Source organism: Chiroxiphia lanceolata, chromosome 12, assembly GCF_009829145.1.
Source record: "Chiroxiphia lanceolata isolate bChiLan1 chromosome 12, bChiLan1.pri, whole genome shotgun sequence".
NCBI lineage: Eukaryota > Metazoa > Chordata > Aves > Passeriformes > Pipridae > Chiroxiphia > Chiroxiphia lanceolata.
The window spans coordinates 16,477,793-16,502,905 of record NC_045648.1 but is presented as its reverse complement, the minus strand read 5'-3'; the positions used below and the strand labels follow the sequence as shown (position 1 = coordinate 16,502,905).

Genomic DNA, 25,113 nt, shown 5'->3' with positions numbered 1-25,113 from the left:
TACTTATAGAACATCTTCCAAAGCCTGCACGTTGTTTCCCAGGGTGGCTGGAAGAGCAGTGGAGGTACCACTGTCACTGCAGCAGCACAGTCAGCACATCACTCTGAAAGCTGCTCCCACTTATCAAACACTGCTGGGCAAATGCTCAGGGTGAGAGCGTCTTAAGGACTCTAAAAAAATGTAAAAAATTAAGGAAACCCCTCTCTGTGTCCTCCTGCTGGTGATTCCTGCCCCCCTCCACACCCTCCAGCACAAACCTCCCCATCTCCACTGCAAAGACCCCACTTTGCACCTCCAGTTCTGCAACTGCCACAGAGCATCTGGGTCCAGTCAAGATCATGGTTTGAGTCTCCCTACATAATTTAGCAAGATTTTACTGCCAAAAAGTAATTTCCCTGCAAAGAAAGGCCAGTAAGTCTTGCCTGATCCCTTTAGCTCTGTATCATCTGCAAATTTAATGATCCAAATGCTGCGGTGCTGTGTAAATCTCTAATAAAAATACTACAGAGCCCCAGCAGAGGATCTGCTCCCTGGTCATCTCCTCAGTGACACTCACCCTTAGCTTCAAGCCATGGCTCTGCCTTCCTCCCAGTATTTTACCCTTTTCAATAATAGATTATTTTAACCTACACTGAGGGAGTTTGGACCATAATCCATCAGGCAAAATTTTCTTAAAGCCTTGTGGGCAACCAGATAAATTTATACCATCCAGCCCAATAGTTATTTCATTAGCATAAGTGATCAAATTAGTCTGACATGATTTACCTGCAATATATCCATGCTGACTCACTCCCATTACAGGAAATTTATTCCTCCTAAAAAAATTCTGCTGCAAACTAACTGTAAATGAAGATTTCAGAAGAACAACGTTCATCTGGAATCTTTGCCTCCTGTTATTATTTCTGTTGTGAGGGAGCATGGGCATTTTTGGGTCATTTAGGGAATGGGCCAGACTAAAGGAGAGACAGAGGGTACAGGAACAAGTGGAGGAACAAAAGAATTATCTCTCCAGAGGGGACAGGTACAGTCAAGGACACTTGACGCCTTTCAGAGAGAGACACAGAGCAAGGAATTAAACCTGGCACGAGACACTCAAAATAGGATTTCATCTGATGTGATTTTCTCTGGACCCTGACGAAGCACCTTGGGAAGAGAGAGAGGAGCAGGGACAGGGAAGTCTGCTTTGGAGCTTCCAACCACAGACACCACCATCACCTTCTACATCTAATGAAACTACTGAAAAAACTGTTGCATGGCCAAACTGTTGTCCCCAAAGGAAGAAGGTCATTCCAGACGTGTTGAGAGATGCCAGGAGAAAAGGAGGCTCAGGGGGGACCTTCTTCTCTCTCCAACTCCCTGACAGGAGGGTGGAGCCAGGGGGGTGTGTCAGGCTCTGCTCCCAGGGAACAAGGGACAGGACAAGAGGAAACAGCCTCGAGTTGTGCCAAGGGAGGTTTAGGTTGGATACTGGGGAAAATTTCTTCATGGAAAGGGTTTTAAGCTTTGGAACAGGCTGCTCAGGGAAGGGGTGGAGTCCTCATTTCTAGAGGAATTTAAAAGCCATGTGGATGTGGCACTTGGGGACATGGTCAATGGTGGCCTTGGCAGGGCTGGGGAATGGTTGGACTCGATGACTTCAGAGGGCTTTTCTAACTTTAACAATTCTGTGATTTTGGGAGATCTTTCTCCAGTGAAGGAGGGTTTTGGGGGAGTTTGCTGGATTGGGGATTTAGTTGGGAACGACTTCCTTGCAAGAACTGAGCTGAGCCCAGAGAACTAAAGTCCCCTGGTATATTCAGTCAAAACATGCTTTCTCTTCTTCTTCTTGACCACTCTGCCCTGTCAGCCACCTCCTCCCCCAGGGACCTCCTCTCCCAGGCTGCAGGGAAGCTCAGGAGGCCTCCCCAGCTATTCAGGGTACACAGAATTGTTTCTCACAGTTTCTTTACACACCATGGTGACTTGTAGGTAATAATGTCCTTCCACACAGGGTTTTCCCATACCTGAATGCAGCTGCCAACCCTCCAGGAGCAGCCAGGAATGCTGCTGGCACAGTGCAGAGGCACAAAACTGGGGGCCTGGGGTGGAATTCCAGCTCTGCTACTGTCCTCTTGTGCCACCTTTAGGCATGTCACCTTCCCCTGGAGCAGGCTCCCCCTCCCACCTCCAGTCTGACCTGGATGTTTAAGTCTGAACTCTTCAGAGAACAGAGCAACTCTTGTACCCAGAGTAACTCAGGGTCCACTATGCAAAGGTGTCTAAATCTGCTTCCAACTCTTTTAGTTAAACTAGAGAATTTTCTTTCATTTTGCTCTTGGCTAAACATTCAATTGAGATTTTTCATGCAGGATTTAAAGATGGGAGAGGAGGGAGACTTTTTATGAAGGCAGATAGTGACAGGCCAAGGGGGGATGATTTTAAACTGCCAGAGGGCAGGGCTAGATGGGATACTGGCAAAGAATCCTTCCCTGTGAGGGTGCTGAGGCCCTGGCACAGGTTGGCCAGAGAAGCTGTGGCTGCCCCATCCCTAGAAGTGTTCAAGGCCAAATTGGACAGGGCTTGGAGCAACCTGGGATAGTGGAAGGTGTCCCTGCCCAGGGGGTGGAATAAGATGAGCTTTAGTGTCCCTTCCAGCCCAAACCATTCCACAATTCCATGCCTTGGGAACTGACCACATTAACACCTGTAAGTTAATTTTTGTCTAGGGAAGCATTCTGGTGTTGAAGGATGTTCACAAAGGCCACTCCACAGGCAGCTGTTGGGTAACCTGTGTTACCAGCTGAATCATTCCATTACAGTTTTAATTTCAGCTGTGTCCTTCAAGGCAATGAAGCTACAGGCAACATCGTGCTGAGGGCAAAGGGAGTCAAGGAATTATTAAATGATCACAGTTAAGAGGTAGAACAAAGGTCCAGTCATTAAAGCATGCACAGAAAACCAAGCCTTTTCCACAATGTAATCCTCTGTCAGGCCTCCCCACTGCTTGGCACAGTAAAATAATATAGCCAGAGATGATATTTTTTTCCTCCTACATATACTGTCATTTAATTTCTCAGGGAAAAAAAAAACCTTTCAAGCTCTTTAGTGTTTAAAAGGAAAAAAAGTTAACAGTCACAGGCACCGAGGCATTTCAATCCTGCTGTGGGATCCAGGGATAAGGTGTGTCCTTGAGGAAGAACAGGTTCCAGTGAGGATCCATCCCTGACCAGCCAGCGGCCTCCATCCCACAAAATTCAGTGTGTAACTGAGGCTGCAGCACAAACTTGAGCACCATTGACTTCAAAAGCCTTTAGCACATATTTAAAATTATCAGAGGCTTTGATAACTTGGGACCTTGGTCAAATCCAAGGACCACTAGGAAACGAGGAGATACTGTCTCCAAGCACAGGACACACATAGCACTCCATGTCAACCCCTTAATTAGCACATCATCTGTACCCTACCAGGAAATCAGAGTCTCTTCTCGATCAGCACCATCAACGTCCTGACAGTGCTGCAGGAACCCTTCTCCTTTAATTACATGGAGCCAACCACGTGCTGTGTGATTAGTAAGAAAAATGAATTATTGAAGTAACTTGCATTTAACAAAAACTGCCATTCTGCTTGCCACTCAGTGCTCAGCCACCATAAAAAGATGTTCTTCTTATGCAGGAAAATAGATTTTTCCTGCTGCTAAGATGTTGCAGATCTGAGATTTTTTTGGGGCTTTTCAAACATAAAGTCCTGTATCCTTACCTAGATTCCAGGTCAGCAGTGACCAGGTGGCTTATCAGGCAGCCTGACCTCTGCAGCAGGTTCCCAGCTGGTTAAGAATTACTGTGAATGGAGGAAAACAACCTAAAAAAATTACAGGGAAAATGACAGCCTTTCTCCTGTTTGACAGAGATCTTGCTTTTTCCTCTTTTTTCCCTTGTGCACGTTCATAATTTTGTAGACAGGTAATTACATGTCTGATATAAAGACCACCCCTCCTAGTTCACGCTTCAGAGCTGGCAGAATTTAGTTGCATTTAATCACAGCAATCACAGATGCAGAAATGCAGCTGGGGTGGAGGTGGAAGAAGAGCTCACTCACCCACCTAATCGAGGAATTCAACTGGGAGACCTGGAATCAGACACGGAGTTGCTGCTCTTGCCTTTGCCTTCATTTTCTAAGATGAGGAGGAACTGAAGCATTGTAGAGCCGAACTCAGCTCTCCCAAAAGACAGGGATGCAGCCCCTCCCAGCTCCCTGGGGAGCAGGTGAGCACCCCTGAGCAGGACTGCACCAATCTGCTCTCTCAGGAGGGTTCACTACCTGGGGTGAACCGAGACAGTCCCAAACTGGAGCCAGTTTCCTACCAGCCAGCTCAGCACCTCAGCCCTGCCATTCCCAGCTCTCCCACTCTGGCCATAGCAGCAGCAGAGCCAGCCAGGCCTCCCTGCCCAGGCCTGTCCTTCCTTTCCCACGGAGCCCCACAGCTACATTCCCTTGGATGAAAAACTCCAACCAGGCAATGGCTGGTAGCCAGGTGGGCTAGTGAGCACTTGTCATTTGTGGAGGGCAGGAGCGAGAAACATCTCTGAATTTAGGGCATGGTAGCCCAATTTTTCAGCTTCCTCTGAGTGGACTCTGCTCAGGAGAGGAGCTGGTGCAGAAGAACGACATGGAATTTTCATAAGGACACTGGCCCAGAGGCTGCACTCAGTTGCCATCAGCCAAGTCTGGGGAGGTCAGACCGAGAGCTGCACTGCCAAAAGCTGCCAAGATCAGGTGTAAATGAACAAATCAAACAACCAGAGAAAAAAGGAGGAGTGAAGTGAACAAACATTTGCTTTAACAGCAGCTTCCACTCACCTGGATCTTGTCAAAACACCTTTATCTCATCACCGGCACTGCTCGGCATCAGCGCCGTGCCATCCATGTAGGGCAAACAAACCTTCTTCAAGATGTGAAGATAAAAGAGAAGAGTGAAAACAGCTTTGCTGGTGTTCTAGTGACAGGATGGCCAGTAGAGAAAACTGATATTCCCTGTACAGAACCAAAGACTGGATAGGAAATGAGCCCTGAAATTACCATCAGATTTTTCCCTGTCTGACAGACGTTTGTTCTTGGGGTCTTCAGTCATTATTATTTCAGAGTTGTGCCTGGAAGCACCTCTTTCTGACACATACACACAGAACAAGCCAGAAATGCACCCAAACCTGCTCCTAAGAAGCTCCAGCCCTGGACCCTCTCCCCCTCTCCAGCCTAGAAAATCTGCTCACACCATTACTATTGTTACCACTTTCCCAGTACATACATTGAACATCCCTTGCTGTACTTTAAGGCCATTTTTGTCCTCCCATTACAGACCCATCCCTCCCTCTTTACCAGAGCTTGACCAGGTGTCCTCTAACTGGCCCAAACACACTCAGATCCTTCCATCTGCTCCCCAGGCAAGCATTCCCAAGATCTACTATAGCTCTGGACTGCTGCTTCTCTCTCAGTGTGTGCACCTCCTGCCTCCTCACTGAGGCTCTGCCCACGCTGCACAGGCAGGGGCTGCTTTACAGATCTTCAGGTGCAATTTCTATTTTATGAACAAAAGAAAAGGGTAAGAAATTAAAAGATCTGGTCAATCAGAGACGTGGAAAAAAAAGACACAGGAGCCCTGTCTCTGCTCAAACACGCTCGAGGAGCGACAGCCGAAAAGAAGCTTCGGATGAGAAGATAAAATCGGGAGCATCACAACTAAATTGGGATGTCTGGTCACTTTAGCTCTATCACAACTGCCCTGCTGGTGCTATTGAAGTGTCTCGAGCTGCCCTTTAGCAGCACGTCCCTTTCTGAAGCTGCCAGGGCCTTTGTTCCTCCCCAGAATAGTGTCCTGCTCATGCACACAGGGGCAGGGCAAGGTTGGACACCGTGCGCTGCATTGTACTGTCAGGCTAAATAGAAGCTGATGGGATAATAATTAATTGCAGTCTCCCTGTAATAAAAGACAAGACAAAGCCAGAGATATAAATAAAATCATCAAAGGGACTCACAGAATAGGAGCTGTGTCTGCATTTTGTGGGCAATTTACAAGCCAAAGGAAGGTTGGGAACCCAAGGACTGGAAAGCAATAAAAATCTATGGAGCCCTCACAAAACCGTGACAGCGTCTCGCTGATCTGTCTTGTTACCAGGCAGAGGTATAAATCCCCTCAACACCTCTGTTGTTTAAGGAGCTGGAACGGGAAGGGAAAAACAAGGCTTGAAGTGGGAGTGACCCCCGGCTCACTCAGCCCGAGCAGCGGGAGGTGCCCTCGGAGAGAATGGAGGGGACAGAAGGCACCCAGCTCCTCCAGGGCAGCCGGCTGGGCCGCCAGCCGGGAAATGTGGGCTGGGAGCTCTGCGCGGCCCGGAGCGCTTTGATGGAGACGTTTTTAACTCTCTTTGTACCAGGAGGGCTCCCTTCCTTATGGCCTGCACAAAAGCAAGCCCTGCCCTGACCTGTAAGCTGCCAGCCCCAGCTGCCTGTCCCTGCTCCCCGGCTGTTGTCACCTTCAGCTCGGGGGAAGAGGGGGACAGAGCTGGGGCTGAAAGGGCCCCCAGCACCGCCCCAAACCTCGAGCAGCTGCAACCTGGAGACACGGGAGGGACAAGAGAGAGGGAAACACTCCCCCTGCTCTCCCCACGAGGCTGTGAGAGAGGAAAATGGATAGGAAAGAGGATGGATACTAAGGGAGGGGAGGGAATGGTCTGTCCTGGAACAGACTCCTGTTTCACGTCTCATTCTCACTGAAGTCAGAAAAACAGGTGCCTAAATACAGCCAGTGACATGACACATCCCCCTGCTCAGCCCATCCTGCAGCTCATCCCACTCGACCTCCAGAGCAGAAGGACTGAAAGAAAATGATCAGGTGCTCTCATAAAAGAGGAGAGACACAGCCCTCCCAGACATCTGGGCCAAACGGCTGCTGGTCCAGGCCTCTTCTCCTGGGAGATGGGCTATTGTACATCCAGCTCATCTCCATATGGCCATGAATCCCACCACAGACACACAGAGGCTTCCCTCATTCATCCATAAAGTGGATGGAGAGGCCAAGGAGAGAGGCAAAGCAACGAGGCACATTTCCTGCCTCTACAGTAAAAGCTGTTCTTGCTAAGTGGGTGCATATCAGGGACAAGCTGGAAACACAGATCTCAAATCCCAGATCCATATCTGAGTTTTGTTTTATGGTTTTTATTTCCTCTCCCTCTCTTCTTAAAACTCTCCTCTCAGAAACTTCTTCTTTAGCCAAAGGAAGCCAAGGTAAAAAACCAGCAGCTAATTGAAATGAACTGACACTGCACAATATCCCCCCTGGAAGGCAAACACAATCCTCTTCCCAAAGAACAAATAAGCCCTCAACTAAACAATAGCTTCCTTAATGTAGCCAGCTAAGTCTTTCTTCCACCCCACAGCTAAACAACAAACAAAGCAACCAGAGAGAAAAGTTGCCTCCCTTTCCCTGCTGGTACCTTGCCAGGACTTTACATGCCCCAGCAGTGATGCCAGTGGGGAAGGGGATTGTCTCCACCTGCAGCAGGTGGGGCTCTGCCTTGCTGGGGACCTGCTGGTGGTCACCAGAGAGAGAGGGATCATCCCAGATCACCCCTGGCCCTGTGTTTCTGTGCAGCCCAGGCTGGTCAGGAAGAGGAGGTGACAGGGCCCCAGCCAGCCCTGCAGCAGCACAGCTCTTGCCAGCCCAGGAGCTTGGGCTACAACTCTGCCTTTGCTTCCATGCAGGAAACAGAACCAGAGCTGGGTTGCTTGGCTTTAGGGACCAAATCTTGGATCTAAAAGAAGTAGCCTGGGCTGCCTGAGCTGGGGGTCAGTCACACCTTACCACTCTGAAGGTGACCAGCTCTCTCTGAGGGCGCTGCCCAGCAGTGGGGGTGATGGGATCTCCATGCAAAGAAGAAGTTGGACTCGATGAGTTTGAAGGTCTTTTCCAACCTGAACGAGTCCATGACTGCATGACTCTCTCCAAGGACCCGGAGACACGATGCCCAGAGCAAGCTCAGCAGTGCAGCATGCCCCACCTGGCTCAAGGGAATTCAAAATGGGTGAATATTTCTCTCACCAAAAAGGCCAGGGAAGTCTCCTGTCAGCTGGCAGGAACCTGCTTGTCCTGCTCAGGGAAAGCACATCCCCGTGGGTGCGGAGCTGGAGCACAGCTGATGTGCTGCGTGGGGGAGAGAGAGGCAGACTGAGAGTTAATCCATGTCCTTGGCTTCAAGTTGAGAGCTGCTGCAGGAGTGGGAGAGATCTGGAAAGCACCCAAATGTTTGTGGGGCCTGCCACCAGATTCTCCCTCTAGCTTGCAAGCAGTCCTGTGGGTAGGGAGGAGGGATGTAGGCTCCAAGTGTTGCCAAGGGAAGAGCAGCTCTGCCACGGCCCACTCCCTGAGACCACCCTTGTGCCATCTGCCAGCCAGGGCACCCCTCTCACCGCTCCCTAATCCAGCTCAGCCACGAGGAGCTGTCCTTTCCCATACTCTACACGTGTGTAAACACTTCCCTTCTGCCTCCTGGTCTCTGAGGATGGATGGATTTGGGTACGTGAGGAATTAGTAGGTGTGCTGCTGGTGTCCCACATTTCACATCCTCAGTCCCCACGGGTTTTAGAAGACCACAGCCCAGCTTGCTTCTCATGAGCACTCCCAACCCAGACCTATGTCAAACATCCCTTAGCTGAGGCCATTTTCAGAAGTATTCCCTTTGTGCTCTTTAGGGCAGCCGGGGATCCTGGACCCATAGAGCCTCCAGAGACTGCAGCTTGATGAGGAAGGCTGTGACCATCCTTATTCCCTCACCTCAGGAGCCCTTCAAAGCTGAATTCAGTCACCATGAACCTCAGAAGTGGGGAAGAGCTTCAAGCCCAGCTCTTTGGTGGGTGATAACCACCAAAATGCTGTGTGCAGCCTGCTCTCTGTGCTAGGAGGACACAGGCTTGGTCAGATCAGCCCCACAGCTCCGACACCAGCCACTTCTTACAGCACTGAGCCAGGAAGAGCCTCCTTGCCCAACTGGTACAAGGTCCAGAATCTCCTTTTGTCCGGGGCACAGTCCTGGTTGTGATCTCTGACCAAAAAATCCACGCTGTTCCTGAGCTTCACACACAAACCCAGGGGCTCACCCCCCAAAAACCTCCCCAGCTCCATCCTTTCAAGGCAGCTGCAGTGGAGTGGATGGGCAGAGGTTCCTGCTGAGCTGGCAGTGCCCCAGGGCAGCACCATAAGTGCAGGGCAGGCCCTTGGAGCCCTGACAAGGGCTGAGTGTCAGCAGGGCCCTCACACAGCCCTGCTTGACTCTGCTCTGCACAGAACACACACACGAGCAGAGCCACTTACCCGAGCTGCAGGAAGAGCCCTGACAGCAGAGGGGCCGTAACCTTTCGCTGAAATACAGTAACTTAAAAAAAATAACATTCTAAAGATGGAACAGACGCTCATCCATCACACCTTCAGCTGTGAGATATCCCCTTCCTACCAGCAGCCTTTTTTGTAAGCTGCATCCAGGCAACAGAACTACACTCACTGATGGAGTCGTTACTGCACACACTGCTCCAACCAGCCCGAGATAATTCCTGCTCACGGCTTGGGAACGGCTCCTGCTCAGTCGCCTGGAAGGTGATTAAACACTGCAGCACTTAGATCCACACTGGCAGCCAGGCAGGCACAGGTCAGAGGGGACAGAGAGGATCTGGCCACGTGAATATCGAGTTTAAAGAGAAGCATCTCCCTCTGATCCCATTTCCAGCCCCTTGGGCAGTGTGAGCAGTAGGAACAGGTCGGAGGAGAGGCTGCCTGTGCTGTGGTGTCACCCACAGCAGCACCCAGAGAGGAGGTGATTTGGACCCAAGTTTAGAAACCCCTCCAACCTCTGCATAGAGGGAGGGGAAGGGGGCAGGCACCTCCTCTGCCCACCCTGAACACGGATCCTGGACTATTGCTCCTCTGATCTTGGCTGCTGGCTCGCAGCTGCAGGTGGCTGATCAGCCAGGACCTTGAACCTCCTGTCTGGATTGTTCCTGAGCCATCCTGCCTGCCCTGCAGTTTAGGAAACGTGGCACAGATTCTGCAGGGGTGTGAGCACACTCACACTGAACCAAGAGCAGTTCAAGCTCTTTTATCAGGAAGTGATAGCACCTGGACTTTGAGTACATATTCAGACTAGTTTACTGATTAGTAGTTAATATTCTCGGTGATAGGATGTGTGAAATGCAAGCAAGAGGCTCTTTTGATCTCCTATCCTCATGCTCCAGGATCCTGGACTACATGGCACGAGGAACCAAATGACTGGTCTGTGGGTGCTCGTGTCCCATGAGGAATGCTGCAGTCTCCCCATCCTGCTCTGCACCCCAAGATCCACTGTCCTGCCCCAGCCTGCCAGGTTTGCTGGAAGGAGGCAGTGGGGGTGAGAACTCATGGATTTTGAATAAAAACAAAGGTCACACCTGGGATCCCATGGATTCTATGGATACAGCATATGAACATGGGGGCCCAGCTCACCCCAAAGGCTGGGCAGTTCTTGAGCCTTGGGAGAAGCTGAACACAATGATACAAGAGCTGGAGGCATTCAGGCTGCTTGGGACAGCACACCCAGGGACAGGCTGGGGCTGGGAAGATGCTTCCAGCTCATGGTGCTCAAAGGTGCTCCCTGCTCCCCAGTGACACAGGTGTCTGCACCTGCAGATCCAGCAAGGGAAGGAGGAGCAGGAGATGGAGCACACAGGACAATCTAATCAAAGTGTGCTGCTAACGCCAGAAATGCTGTACACTTTGGTGTAGGAAGCCCTAAGAGGAAAATAAAGACACCAGCAGCTCTCACTGCTGTAGGATTCTTGGAAGAAAACACTCCATCCAGCTGAGCTCCTGCAGACAAGTGAGGACTGGATCAGGACTAAGCAGGTGTGTTAAAACTCCTTCTAACTGTGTTACAGCCCCTGAGGTGCTGCAGACCTTACATTAATGCTCCACTTGACTTTCCAGGCTTTCTCCTTCCCTCACAGCCTCATAATGCTGAGTTGAATCCTATAGGAGTGTGCAGAGGGCACAAAGCCATTTTCCTGAGCTCCCACTTTTAGGCAGATCAGAATCACCTGCCACAGCCATGAGGCAGCTCAGAGACAGAACAGCATCCTGAGGGGCTGTCCAAGAGCAGGATGGCAGAGCTGTAAGTCCTGAGGGGACCTGTCAGCTTAAACTCTATCCTCTGGAGACCTGCAGGCCCTGAGCTCATGCTTGCAGAGCAGTGCACTCACAGAACAGCTCCTATGCTACAGTTCTTTATAAGACTTTTCTTCCTTCACAAAGGTGTTGTACGGGCATTTTCTTTCTCATTAAGTGTTTGCCACAACGTGTCTGATGGTGCAGAGCTGCTGGATGGACATGACAGGACTTCCTGACCACAGCCCTGTGAACTGGTCAAGAACAGCCACACAAAATCATGGAATCACAGAACGTGCTGAGTTGGAAGGGACCCATCAGGATCATCAACTCCAGGCCCTGTGCAGGACCCCCAACAATCCCACCATGTGCTTGAGAGTATTGTCCAAACACTTCTTGAACTCAGACTTGGTGCTGTGACCACCCAAGGGAGCTCCCATCCTCACAACCTTCTGGGCTGGACAAACCTAATCATTCCAAGGCCTGGATGCTCCATAAACCATGTAGCCACGGGGATAACAGATGCATGGAAGGCACTGGGCTGCCATCAAGGGCTGTGGGAGCAGAGGTGCTCGGGTCACTCAGTGAAGATTGAAGCTGTAGGGACCCTTCTCCAGGGTTTAGGACAAACCTCTTCCCAGGGGCGACAGCCAGGCCGATGGCTGCCTGAACACTGGGGACACAGCTCCGGCTCAGCAGGACCCTTTGTTCTCTGACTTCATCTTCATCCTCATCCCTGGGCTGTTCTGAAAGGAAGCTTGTCCGAGACGAACATGTGGCACACAATGGCAGCCCCTGCGAGGGAGCAGATTGAGCTCTCTGTGCAAACCAACAGCGAAACCATTCCTTGGTGGCTCCTCTCGTGGGACACTTCAAAGGCTCCAGCAGCCACAACGCCGCTGCTGCCCTGGGGGAGCACTCACTGAATCCCCTCCGTGAATGAGAAGTCCAAATGAAAGCAGCTCCATTTGGCACGTGCATCCCTGTACAGATCCCTGAATGCTCAGCTCCTCATTGAACCTACGGCGGGCTGTTAATTCGTTATTCACTTCCCAGCCTGGAAGGAAAAGCATGTTATACCCGAGGGCCAGGGCTGATGAACAGAGCCATAAATCAAGCAGTTTACAAGACCAGCAATTAGGAAACAAGCCGACAGAAGGGAGAACTCTGTCAGTAATAAAGCAGACACACCACAGGATCTGCTGAGTGCTCAAAGCAACGGGGGATACGCAGTCCTTTCCACACTCCATCTCTAATTCTTCCAGTCATTCACTGCCTTTTCCCTCTCATCTACTTCCCTTAATTTCCTCCTGCCCCCCCTCCAGGTTTTCCTTGCTCTCTTCCCCCTCTCTTCCAAACAGCCTATTCTTCCAGCGAATGCAAGAACACACCTGCTGAGCAAATGGATTTGCCAGCTGCTGCCCCGGAGCTGAGGCACGTGCTGGGTACCAGCAGCTCCGGGATGATGGATACACACAGTCCCACAGGTGCAGGGTGGGATGGGGGAGCAGGGTGCTGCTCTCCAGCCAAAGGACTGCACAGGTCAGGAGCCCCTGGGCAGGAGACAGCCCTGCAGGTCCCGGGATGGTGGTGCTGTGGGAGCAAGTGGCAGTGGCAGAGCTGCTCAAGGAAGGAAGGGCCAGGGTGACTCTAAAACACCTCTCCTGTCTCCTGCCCCACTCATCTCCTGGATCTCTTTTCCAGCACCGGTCACACCCAGTTCCCTTGACTTGAACAGCAACTTTCCAGACCCTTCCAACATCCCCTGCTCGATTCCTATTCCTTCTCCTTAGACATCACTGCAAATCTGCCCATGCTTTGCTCACTCCAGAGGATCTCCTGGGTGGGGTCACTGGGTGGCCAAGGGGGTCCAGGGGGGACAAACCCACTGTTTGTCCTGGTCCCAAAGGCAGCACTTTGCCCTCACACAACCTCCCAGAGAAGGGAGGCAGTGCCTGGGACACTCCTCCCTGGATGCTGCATTCCTGTGGAGCAGAGCAGCTGTTCCCCACATGCAGCACAGGCACACGAGTGAAATCCTAGTGCAGGACATGGCTGTTTAACCACCTCTCACATTCCCCTCCTGCTCCATGCACTACCACATCTCCAGGGCATCACATATTTGGGAAACCACAGCCAGAGGGGATATATTTTACCTGCATTAGCCTTTGCCACCCACTGTGTGCACCAGCCTCCCTGCCACAAGAGGAATATGGCTATTTATGGGCCTCCCTCTGGAAGGAGGGAGACCAGACACTCCTCCAATCATCCCAAGACTGAATGGATCAAGTTATGCCAAGAATTAAGTACATGATATTCCAGCGGAGCCTGGAGGAACCGTATGTAAAGAGTTTGCACTGCCTTGGAATGAGCATCATCACTCCAGTGTCCTCCCAGCTGCCTGTGGGTTGATGCTGAATGGAAAGGCTAAAGATTTGTCTGGAAGAGTTGCTAGACCAAAAGAGGAGGAAACATCTCCTCTAACCTTGAGCACAGAGAGATTAATAATCCACCTCCTGCAGCGCCGGGGCCGGCAGGCTTTGAGGAGCTCTTTGGCAAGTGCTGCAGGAAGAGGCTGCAATGGGAAGTTAAGTAATTAGGTCATTGCAGAGCAGAAGGAAAGAAAGCAGAAATCTTTTCTGATTCCAGAGAAGGAGCAAACAGCTGCATTCCTGGAGACAGGCTGCATCAAGCTCCACGAGGAGCTGGGGAGGGGAATGGGTTTCAAGGTCTTGAGAAAAGCAAATCCCAGACACGAGGCCATGGCAACAAAGCACATTCAGCAGCTGGGGACTCCTCAGGAGAAGAGGGGAAATCCTCTTCCAAGGAAGGTTCTTCCCACTCAGACCTTGGCAAACCACTGTGAGCATTTCCATTTTGCTTAGCCAAGGTCTCTCTCAGGCCAGCCAGCCATGGATTTCACTCCCAGAACAGCTGGAGAGTTGCTGAACTACCACACCCCACACCCCAAGTGTGCTTGCTCGTTTGATGACGGGTAAGATCCCAACAGACCTTGCCTTCAGGGATCCTAATCCATTATCTTGCAGTCCCCTGGATTCCCAGAGCCCCACCAGGGAGCAGCCATAGAGCTGTGCTGCTGTTCACCATCTCTAAGCACTGAGCCCACAAAGCACCAGCTGCACCATCCGAAGTCCCTGAGCTGTCCATGGTGTAGAGTAAGGAAGAACATGAGGGAACAGCAGCTGCTGGCACTTGGGCCATGGGTTTGTTGTCCCAGAAATGTCACAGAGGCGTTCCATGGCATCAGGTAGGCTCTTGAGTGGCACTTGAAGGAAACTCCAGCCACTTGGCTTTGCCCCACTCTGGGAAGGTCACAGTCCACAATCAGCCATATGTTCAGTCTTGGCTGCCCCTCACAATGCCAAGACATGCCTGTGAGGAATAAAGCCAGGGGGAATGTTAACGGATTGCCACTGAAACAGAGCCTCTCCTTGGCTTCCACCCTAATTAACCCTCGTGAGGCGGCGCAGGAAGGCCCTGCCCTGCCAACAAAGAGAGTGGGGTTGGTAATTAATTAGGGGCCTGTTGGGATCCCGGCACCTCTCTCGCCCACAGCCCAGCTCCAGGGACTGATACAAAGGGTATTTAATGGAAACACCGTTTCCCCATTACGGCCTTGAGCTAAACAGAACCAGCTTTTGAAGGAACCTCATTTACGGTCCTGCCCCGTGACTGGTGCTTGGCATCTCACCCTGCAGGTACAGGAGGAGACTGGAAAGGAACCTGAATGCAGGAGTAACAGAGAGAGCCCCTGAACTGATCTGTGAGTGATTCATGTTGGAACAGAGACAGCAAACCAAAACTCAGGTGTTTCTTTTCACTGCTCCCCACGTGAGCAGTGACAATGGGTGACATCAAGGCAGGAAGTTGTCAGGCCCAGGGGAAAGAGAAAGGGTAGAAAGGGCATTAGGAAATCACATCAAGGCAGTCCAAAATATCTTTTAAAGATGCTCAGAAAACAAGACAAGGAGCAGCTGCTAGAGGTCAAGGGATGGTCTCCGTGGTCTGGGATGGAATAAGACTTTTCTGAGGGTACTGAGGGTCTGGCACCATATATGATACCCACTCTGCCCACACCCATCCTGTCCCCAGACACAAACCCAGATCAGAGCCCCAGCTGCAGCATGGTCTGTGTGCACAGAGGGTGCAGGGCAGTGAGACACAGCCAGCACTGGGCACACACACCCTGCTGGCTGTCCAGGCTGCCTTCCTGGGCCAGGGAGTAACAGAGCAAAGAGTGCAGACACAGAGCTCACCTGCTGAGAACAAGGTGTTCCTGTGTCACAGCCTAGTGGGACAGCCCAGGACACCCCTGAACACCAGGAGAAAGGAGCCAGGGCAAGGGCAGACAGGACAAAGAGGAAACCACCCAGACTTAATGTCCCCCTGAGAGAGAAAAGATGCTCCTTACACTGCCCAAAGGTGCCAGAAATTAAACATCTGCCCCAGATGACAGTTTTATTCCCTTATCCTAAAAACTAGAACAGGACACTTACAGGTTTTCACCTCCTGGTCTTCCTCCAGCCGTGGTCACTGTTCCTGCAGGACTCCAGCCCTTGGTTTGAGTCATGTTTATCCTACACCAAATATACTGACATTAAGCCTGGTGCTCTCACCCAACAAATGCTACATTTTCTTCCCTGCTCTCACCCTCCAGGCCAAATCTTCCCTCTTGGGCTCCCAGGCCTGGGCGAGCAGGACCATCTGATTCACAAGCTTAACTTCAGAACATCACAGAATATCCTGAGCTGGAAGGGACCCACAGGGATTGTCAAGTCCAACTCCTGGCCCTGCACAGACACCCCAACAATCCCACCCTGTCCCTGAGAGCACTGTCCAAACCCTCCTTGAGCTCTGGTAGCCTTGGGGCTGTGCCCACTGCCCTGGGGAGCCTGTTCAGTGCCCAACCACCCTCTGGGGGAAGAACCTTTTCCTAATGTCCAACCTGAACCTCCCCTGGCACAGCTCCAGCTGTTCCCTCAGGTGTGCAAGTGAACTGGGACAGGTAGCCTGGGATGCTGCTGCTTCCTCTGTGCAGCCCTTCACTGCAACCCCTGGATGTAACCCCCTCCCAGATGTTGCTGGACATCCTCTGCCCAAATGTGCAGTTGCCTTCCCTTCCTAACAAGCTCTCTGGCTCATTACCCTCTTGTTTTGCTTCCCTTCATGTCCTTTATTGAAGCTGGAGCCTTTCCAGCTCCCTCTCCTGGCTCAATTCCCCTCTCCCTTGCAGCCCTGCCCAAGCAGGAGGTCTGCCATGCTCCTCTTATCCATCTATTGGCAAGTCACAGCATCTTTCCAACCTCAGTGACTTCCCAATGGCCTCTCTCCCAGGTGACAGCCACACTTGGAGCCACTGTAACCTCTCTTTTCAGAGTCCTGTGATATTCCTTGGCTAAATAAACTCCTCTTGAAAAGATCAGGATTTTCCTCTCCCAACAGACACCACTTTCACTCCTCCTGGTAGACTCCCATTTTTCCACATAAAGCTGTCAGTTCCATGAAAATGTCAGCTCAAGGCTCGGCAACCACCGAGAAACAGATCAAGTGGAATGAATCATTTGGAAAGCAGAAAACAGAACAGAAAAATCTATGATTCATCCACACCTTGGATACTGTGGGCACCCGTGGTCCCTTCATCTCAAAAGGGGGTATCAGAACTGAAACAGATTCTGAAAAGAGCACAACAGATGGTCGTAGACACACAGCATAATTAAAAGCACAATTACTGAGGCACAATGAAGTAGCTCAGACTCGTTAAGTGTGCAAGGGAAAAGGCTCATGGGGAAAAAGCAGGGGTGTGAAGTCATTACTGCTGTGAAGGGGGCTTTGGCTCTTCACCTCCTCCTCCAAACCCAGAGCTCAGGGCCATGGATGAAGCTCAGAGGAGGCACCCCAGGGGATGCAGCCCAGGGAGTCCATGCCCTCCCTCTGCTCTTGGAGCCGGCACAGGGTCTTTGCTTCAAGTGTCTCAGGAACAGAGGGCCAACCAAATTCACCTCCAGAGTTCCCATTATCCTCTTACTCTCAGTCAAAGATCCCCTCTTTTCTCTATCATATTAGGAAAAAAGCCCATCCCGATGTTCTCAGGAGTAAGTTAATTATACCAGTGCTGAAGGCCTTTCCTTGCCTCTCCCCATCTGTCACCTTCCATTCACTGTGAAGGATCAGCCCCCACCTTCCATCAGCTCATAGCACCAGTCCACCCACCAGATTTCCAAGGAAGCACTGCCGTGCTTTTCTTTATTCAAGCTTCTAGCAGGGAAAAACACCCATAAAGCTCCTCACTTGTCTTCCTCACAATCTCCTTTTGCTGTGACTCTGCAGCAAGTTTGACAGATCACCGTCAGGACCACGTCTCTGCTCCTCTGCTCTCCTCCACCAGTCTCACACTTTGGTGGGAGCTCTCCAGGGCAAGCTTCCTCCTTTTTCCTGGCACAGTTCCAAACCCCAGAGCTCAGGTTTGCAGCTCTCCTGCTGAGGGTCGACCACAGGAGCTCCCCCAGCTGCATCCCTGGGTCAGCACCTTCCTCTGCTGTTCCATTCTCTCCTCCACAGGACCACGGGAGGGACACACAGGCCCCTTGCTACACTGGTCCCACTGTCTTCCCTGGCTGGTTGAGTTGGGCCAGGGAATCCAGGGGTGGTCTAGGCTGGCCCCAAGTCCTCTGTAACAGTCTGCTTGGAAGGAAAGGTCTCAGAGCCAGATTTGTGTGTGGAATTAGTTGGAATCCCATCAAAAGCCTGTGACACTTCATCTCTTCAGCAAAACATCTGAGCTGCTGCACATTTACTGTGATGTTCTGGTTCTAACACGCATTTCCCGTGGATGGGAACCAGCTTCAGCCTTTCTGCACTTGGAAAAGCCCATGAAGGGGCTGGAGGAGCTCTGGGAGCACAGGGGAAGCCTGGTGGGTGTTCAGTCAGTGATAAACCTGCTTTGCAAGCAGAAATTCTGCCAGCACAGAAAAGGGCAAAGATTTTGGAAAGGACTTCACACTCAGCTACTGAGCACTCAGCTCCTGGAAAACCCAATTATCTGGGACAGGGGCTCAGAGAGGCAGAACAATCCCTGCCCTTGAAGAAACACAAAAGCTGACTGGATGATGTCCAGACCAACTGGACCTCACTTTGAAGCTGGCTCTGAAGACTCCCTGAGGCTCCTTTCACCCCCCATTATCCTCTGACTGTAGGACTGCACATCCCTGACACAGCAGGGGAGTCTCAGTTGCACAGGGAACAGCAGGGCTGTTCTGGCCAGGCCTGGAGCACTCCATGGAGCTCAGCTCCCTCCTCAGCTCCCTGGCACGGGGTACCCACACCACAGATCTGTCTGGCTCAGCCCCTGAGCTGGTTGTCTTTAGATACAGGAGAACAGCTCCTGTCTTGTCAGCATCCCACAGTCCTGCAGATAAGCCAGAGGGTGCCCCTGGAAAAGCAATCTGCAGGAAAAGTGAAGGGCTGGAGTGAAAGGCTGACTGGTTTGCATTTGGATTTTAGTAAAAATGCAGTTACATCAATGTTTGGCTCTAAAAAAACCCTTTCAGGTCTGAAAGCAGCTCCTTTGAGCCTTGCTAAAGTGGAGTTCTTGGCAGTGGGGTGGTGTCTGCAGGAGAAACACCAGTTCCCACTGACAGACACAGAGAGGATGGGAACTATCCCTCCCTCACACCCTGAGACACCTCAGGATTGGCATCCTGCAAGGAGGGATTTTACACCCTCATCTGGAGATCATCATGGAAAACAAGGGGTTTAGAAAGCCACTTTATAACCAAAAACATCAGAATAAATAAATGTGCAGCAGCTCAGATGTTCTGTGGAAGAGATGAAGTGTCACTCAACTAATTCCAACTAATTCCACACACAAATCTGGCTCTAAGACCTTTCCTTCCAAGCAGACAGTTATTGAGACCTTCCACCCAATGGATAAATGCACTGACTGACTGCTCTCCTTTTGGCCAAGACCTTCTCTGGCCTGTTCTCCCCTGCTGCAAAACCTGGCTTTCCCTAACAGTGGAGAGAGAGGACCGAGCTGGGGGTTATGGAGTGAAGAATGGTGGGGTTTGCTGCTTGCAAATGTTTTTTGCAGGGACCTGGTCTGAACTGAGATCACTGGATTTTCTTGGACATTTCTAGCCCTGCACCCCCAGACAGTGCAGCATCACAGGGGAGGACAGTTCTGCCAGCAGGGAACTCAACCCTAAAGTCCTTGTTCAGGGTTCTGTATTCCAGGACTGGCAGGAAAACAGGGAGGAGCAGAGACAGCATCACAAAGTGAAACATCAGAGAGTTCCTTTGGAATAATCCCTTCCATGGAAGGGGTTCCATGGAGCAGCTGCAGGCTCTTCCAGGTTACACCTTCCAAATACCCGGGATCAGTGAGAAAGGGGCTGAGCTGTTGTTTCCATAGCCTGACTCTGGAAACTACACCCAGTAAGACTTTACAGAGACGGGTTCAGCACTGGACCTGCCCTTGTTCCCCACACAGGCAATAGCAGGGGGTGCTGGCAGCCCAGAGAATCCCCCAGGGCACGTTCAGCCATGGCTGGTGTCCTTTAAAACACTCAGTGCATCCTCCAAAACGCTGCCTGCATTCCTGTGTTGCTGAAAGCTGCCTGCTGGAAGTGCTAATGTGCTGTTAGACTCTGTGTGATTATTATAGATGATAAACATAATTATTTTGGGTCCTGATTGCCTCTGCTGTCTCTGTTCTGTTGCTGATGTGTAAAGCAATCTCGCTGTTATCAGTTTTATGGGCAGAGTGTGAAGACGCAGATTTACTCCTGAAGGAAGAGCCAAACCTTCGGGGAAACGACCCCCCTGAGGCAGAGCTGTGCTGTGACAGACTCCAGCCTCTTAAGATGCACCTGAACACCCTGCCCAGCCAAGGTCAGAGAGCCATGGTGACGGGTTTCCTTCTCCAGCTGTAAAACCCACAGCCAGGAGAGCAGCGATGACAGGGTGGTTGGACTGACCTCTGCCCAAGGCAGAGCTGCCAGGCAGAGCTCAGAGAGCTCAGCATTTTAGGCAGCTGAATAAAATCAAGTCTCCTAAAGCAGCACAATGGCCCATTCGACCTGTGGGCACTGTCTGTGGAGCTGGGATTAGGGGAATCCTTTCCCACCCCAGCCAGGAGTTAATTGCCTTCAGATAAGGAGCAGCAGATGCCTCAGAGCACAGACCTCTGACTTTTGTTTAAAACGATGACTAATCCATCATCCAAACGAGTGCAGTTGCTTCCCAGCCATGGGAACAAAGAGATGGGATAAATAACCAATGGAAGGCCCACTCCTTGTGTTCTGTCATCTTCTCTCTACTGTCATATTGTCCTGTTTGTAGCCTTGGACTGTGAACTTCCTTTCATACAATCCCTGCCACATTCTGAGAGCAATGGAACTGGCAAAGTCTGGACAGCCTGCATGGCACTGGAAACTTTCCTGCCAGGGCAGGAGGAGAGGGGTTACAGGGAGAAGGCTGAGGGGCAGAAGGAATAGCAGGATTGGCAATTGAGGCTCACCAGGCAGCCCTGCTTCCCTCCACACTAACCCCATCATGACCTGGCTCCACAGAGACAGCCACTGCCTGGGCCGGAGCAATCTGGAAAACAATCCCTTCTTTAAGTTCTATTATTAAATAAATAAATCAATCCAGCTATCACGAGGCCCTGAAGCCAAGGCGGCCGAGGGAAGGCTTGGAGAAGCCAGAAAGGCTCCAGTGAGAGCAGGTAACCAGAGCTGTGTTTACCACAGAGCAGAGACAAGGCTGCTCACACGGGCGGCTGCGGCCCCACAAACATCCCCTCTGGCCTGGGGTGGCTGTGCTGAGCAGTTACACGTACGGGCAGGGCGACGCCGAGCCCTGGCTGCTGAACAATCAACTTTTATTCTCTCCAGACCAGCAAAGCCAAGATTTCAGTAAACATGCAACCCCAAAAATGCGCCTGCGGATCGGGTAGAGCAGGGCCTGCGCTCTCCCTGCCAGACTACAAAGCCCTGCTCCGGCGGGTGGTTTCACGGTGAGGTTTCTGTGGGGAGGAAGCGTTTCCAGTGGTCAAGGCAGGGAATGGGGGTTCAGGAGACCTGGATCCCATCCCTGGCTCTGGGAATCAGGAAAGCTCTGACTGCAGGCAATGCACACACTTGTAGGAGTCACTGTCCCTCTGCCCATCCCTCCTTGCTCAGGCACAAACTCTTGCTGTCGGAGGAGTGCGGAGGCACAGGCTGGTAACACTCCCTGACCTTGCAGGGGGATTGCAGTGCTGTGTGATTGATGCCTGAAAGGCTGTCAGAGCATTCTGGATGAAAATCTCTCTGGAAGGTATTGGCAGACGTGCACATACTGGTGCAGACACGAGAGAGACAGACATGCAGCTCACACACCCTCTGCTCCCTCCGTGCCTGCAAACCCCCACCCAGCCTCACTACTCGTGTGCTTAAATATTTACAAGTTGGGTCTGCAGAAAACCTGGGGTTTAAAGCAGAGCAGCCAAAACTCAGCTGAACAGCTGCCCTCACAAACCCAACCCGCTGCTCTGACTGCCCAGACTCAGCCCCAGCTCTGCATTTTACTCACCAAACCAGGTCAGTGTGAAGCCAGACTGAGCCTGTGGCAGACACAGCCCAGCCCTGCTCACTCCTGGGCTGGAACCAGTGACCTCCCCTGGCCCTTGGCATTGTTCCCTCTTCGTTTCATCCTCCATGCCACTAACATGCTGCTTACCCCCTCTTTCAGCTCATTAATGAAGACACTGAAGAAGGCTGGACCTAACCCTGATCCCTGTGGGCATGCCTTGGGATAAACACCTCCTTGAGCAGCTCCCATCACCTCTTCCATGGGAAGAACCCTGTCTGGAGGTGTGCAGAGCTGTTAGAGCAGTTCCTTTGCAGTGAGCCCCATGGGGAGAACCCACCAACTGCACCAACAGTTTCTGTAGCAAAATAGAACAGGAAGCAGAAAGGAACATCACGCTCTCACAGGATGGCTCTGGTTTGAGCAGCCTTGCTGGGTTTGGCTGTTTACAGTGTTTTATCCAACTCCTGGGTTCACTTCCTGTCCTAAATGGATCTATTAACTTTTCTAAATGTTCTTTTACCTTGTTGGCTGCGTTTCAGAAATAGGTGGCAGGAGTCAATCACAGAGGACCAGTTTAAAACGTTGTAAGATACTTCCCTCAAGTGGAGGGAATAAAAATCACTCAACTGTGTGTCACAGGCTCTGCGTGTACCTCAGTTAGGAGGAACATAATGAGGGATGGACACTTACGTGAGGTAGAAGCTACCCACCTGTTTGAAAGGTGTTAGGAGCAGAGAAACACTACCAGGGATAGTGCAGAATAAAGTTTCCCACTCTCCAGACCTCGGGGCACGCTTTGTGGCAGATCCCAAAGGGGCCTGTGGTCTGACAGCCTGGCAAGTACCACACAGACAGCTCCTGTATATCCATGCCCAGGTGTTGGGAACAGCTTGAGTGCAAGCTGAGATGAGTGACAAGAGCTCCTACGTGGCATTTCAGCAGAGAGGGAACAGAAGATGCTTAGAAGCAGCTGGAGGGGTGAAATACCTGAGTCCCGCAGAACAAAGCTTCTCTGCCTCCCAGAGCAGTGACAGACAGGAAGGGAGAGCCAGGCCCAGCTGAGTGTGCTGGCAGAGCTGGGGGGGTGGGATCTGCACTCACCCCGAGGCTCATGTCTCATCTCCTGATCACTGTTTTCCTCAAAGCAGGCAATGAAACATGAACAAAGAACTCCGATTTCACTGGAGTTTTTCAGTTTTTCAGCCCAGCTCCAGCCTCTTTCCTGTGCTCCAAGCAGGAGAACGTTTCATCTCCTGCAAATGGGAAGAGATAAGAGGGGCTTAGCACGAGGCAGGATTTGTCTCTGTAACTGATCAGTCCAACAAAGGGACACGCAACCCGTTTATTACTGGAAATTAATTGTGCCATCAAGGCAGATGCCTGCAATTACTTCTGTTAAATATTATCTTTCATTAACTGTAAAATATATAATTAATAAACTTGCCCCTTCATTTTTGTTGAGTTTCACTGCAAGGACCTTATTACTGAAATGAATCTCTCCAGCAGCACATGTCGACAGAACAGAGGAAGGTGCACGCCTCTCCGGGAAATGGAATTATGAGGGAGGAATAATCACCTCTCTTCGTGGCCAGGACTGCAGAGACACCCCACTCTGACACCAGTTGTTTAAGCTCGTGCTGCTTGGAAGCAGGCATGAAGAATCTGCTTTGGCTGGCAAGGATGGCTCAGTCTGAATGCAGCCGGGCTCATCTTTCACTGGGAAGTCTGGAGAAACAAAATATAAATTGCATTTTTTGATTTACAGTCCATTAAAGGAGTTTTCTGACTATAAAGCTGCTCAGAACGACCTCGGTGGTTGGGCTGGTTCTTTTATAGGCCCCGTGTTCCCCCACCTCCCAGTGCTGGGCTGGAGCCGCGTGACTGATTTGCTTTCCATGAACATCCTGACTGTTTGGATTCGGGGAGGTTTGGCCATGGCTGTTAAACCATCCCAATTAGAAATGCTTCAAAAACGTTGCTGAAATTTGACTCCAAGCATAAAATTCCCCTTAGACTTTGTCTCCACTTGTGATCTTTACCTCAAGTCAGTTGATTGCCAGATCAACCAGGGTAATTAAAATATTTCCAAAGGCTGTTCCGGGCAACACTTTTTGCCTCGCTGCGGGTGACAAGTGTTCGTGGTTTGCCCGAGGCTGACGCTCAGTCCTGCCTGAGCTGGCAAGGGCAGCATGGATGCCAAGCATGGAGGAAAGGCTGCTCCATCACCATCCTCCCCACAGGGGAAGGGGGCACAGGGATACAGGGATCAGTGGTGGAAGGGAGGAGTTACAGCACAGAGATACAACAGGACATAAAGAAGCTCACAGGAGGAGAAGAGGCTGGATGAATTTTAAGGGAACCCCATGGATGGCCCCTGGCAGAGCCAACAGGTTGCAGAGACATTCACCCCCAGCCTGGCAGCTTCAGAGCAGAGGAGCTCACAGAAACACGTAATCACAGCATCAGAGGTTGGAAAAGACCTCTAAGATCACCAAGTCCAACCATCTGCCCAGTACCACCACCATGGTCATCACTAAACCATGTTCTCAAGTGCCATTTCCACGCATTTTCTGAACAATTCCAGGGATGGTGACTCCACCACTTCCCTGGGCAGCCCCCTTCCAATGCCTGACCACTCTTTCAGTGAAGAAATTTCTCCTAATATCTAATGTAAACCTTCCCCTGCCAAAACTTTCCCTCCAAGGTCCTGGTTTGGTCCCATTTGGGGCTATTTCACAGCATCACTGCGGTTGGAAAAGACCTCCAAGGTCACCGAGTCCACCCTGTGCCCCATCCCCACCTTGTCCCCCAGCCCAGAGCACTCAGTGCCATGTCCAGTCATTCCTTGGACACCTCCAGGGGTGGGGACTGCACCACCTCACTGGGCAGCCCCTTCCAATGCCTGACAGCCCTTCCCATGAAGAAATTCCTCCTGATGTCCAGCCTGAAACCTCCCTTGGCACAGCATGAGGCCACGTTGTCTCGTCCTAAGTAGGGAAGGAGAAGGGTTCTCACCTTAACCAGCGTGCAGAGCTTTTGGCAATGAGATGAGCTTGGGGAGGGAGAGGGTGCCAGTTCCTGGCCATCCACTACCACTTTGTCACCCCATTTTGCAGTTGAAAAGGGCTCTGTGGGTCATGTGTGTCAGAAGTGAACAACCCCTGACTCGGAGCAGGTCCTTTCTCAAAAAACTGAACTACAGAACCTCACCCTGCTGCAGCCCTGAGTCCAAAGAAAGGGCTCCCTTCTCCACATCATTTAACTACCACTTAAAAATGGTGTTGGACAAATGTTAAAACAGCCAACCAATTTGATTACACAAAAATTTTAGAGTCAGCAAATTATCAAGTGAAATGATGCAT

The 25,113-nt window shown here is 51.2% G+C and overlaps 1 long non-coding RNA gene across 12 annotated transcripts in view; it reads right to left on the bottom strand.

The window, feature by feature from the left end:
- Positions 1-25,113, bottom strand: part of LOC116792915 — a 103,564-nt gene that overhangs the window by 37,341 nt on the left and 41,110 nt on the right. For all 12 annotated transcript variants that reach the window (XR_004359304.1, XR_004359315.1, XR_004359314.1 and 9 more), the window contains exons 5-6: positions 23,328-23,476; positions 22,853-23,004 (exon numbers count right to left, since the gene is read on the bottom strand). This is a non-coding gene — a long non-coding RNA (uncharacterized LOC116792915). The remainder of the gene's footprint in view (positions 1-22,852; positions 23,005-23,327; positions 23,477-25,113) is intronic.